The sequence below is a fragment of the Chrysochloris asiatica genome, unplaced genomic scaffold, assembly GCF_000296735.1.
Source record: "Chrysochloris asiatica unplaced genomic scaffold, ChrAsi1.0 scaffold00310, whole genome shotgun sequence".
NCBI lineage: Eukaryota > Metazoa > Chordata > Mammalia > Afrosoricida > Chrysochloridae > Chrysochloris > Chrysochloris asiatica.
In genome coordinates this window covers 2,589,241-2,590,508 of record NW_006408828.1, presented here as the reverse complement: position 1 = coordinate 2,590,508, position 1,268 = coordinate 2,589,241, and positions in this window count along the sequence as shown.

Below are 1,268 nucleotides of genomic sequence, written 5' to 3'. Positions count from 1 at the left end.
TCAAAGGCATCAATTCTTCTACGATCTTCCTTATTCACTGTCCAGCTTTCACATCCATATGAGGTTATTGAAAACACCATGGCCTGGGTTAGGCGCACTCCAGTCCTAGCAGTCCAAATTCAGAGCGTTGGCCCTGGAGAAAGGACCTCTTCTCCTTTCAACAGCTGAAGGCCCAGCATTCTCTGGCGATTGCCACGTGTCTTCACATCAACCTTTGCTTCTTCACAGTTCAGGGACTCAGGTCTGAAGGATGAACTCCACTCCTGGCTTTTCTTTAGTGGTGGCAGTAGGTTCCTTCTTTTTCTGTTTACCTGTGCTTATGCAGGCTTTTGACTGTGTGGATCATCACAAACTATGGACAACATAGCAAAGAATGGGTATTCCAGAACACTTAATTGTGCTCATGGGGAGCTTGTACATAGACCAAGAGGTAGTCATTTGAACAGAACAAAAACAATGGTTTAAAATCAGGAGAGGTGTGTGCCAGGGTTATACTCTTTCACCATATTTATTCCGTCTGTATGTTGAGCAAAAAATCCGAGTAGCTGGATTGTATGAAAAAGAACACGGCAGCAGGATTGGAGGAAGGCTCATTAACAACCTGAGAGATGCAGATGACACAACCTTGCTTGTTAAAACTAAGAGAACTTAAAATACTTACTAATGAAGATCAAAGACCACAGCCTTCAGAATGGGTTGCATCTCAACATAAAGAAAACTAAAATTCTGGCTGCTGGTCTAATAAATAATATCATGATAAATGGAGAAAAGATTGAAGTTTTTCAATGACTTCATTTTGGTTGGGTCCACTATCAACACTCATGGAAGCACAGTCAAGAAATCAAGTGACATATTGCATTAGGCAAATCTGCTGCAAAAGAACTCTTTAAAGTGTTCAAGAGCAAAGACGTCAGTTTGAGGACTGTTATATGCCTGACCCAAGCCATGGTATTTTCAGTAGCATTATATGCATGTGAAAGTTGGACAATGAATGAAGTAGACCATAGTAGAAATGATGCAGTTGAGTTATGGCACTGGAGAAGAATATTAAAGGTACCATGGACTTCCAGAAGAACAGAAAAATCCGTGTTGAAAGAAGTACAACCAGAATGCTCCTTAGAAGGCAGAATGGCTACTGAAATACTAACTTCCCTGTGTTGTGAAATTGCATCATTTTTTTCTCCTGACAGGGAGAGACCATAGTTGTACCTTTGATGCCCACGTAAGAGCTTTTAAGACTCTGGTCACGTTTTTAAGACCCCATCAAC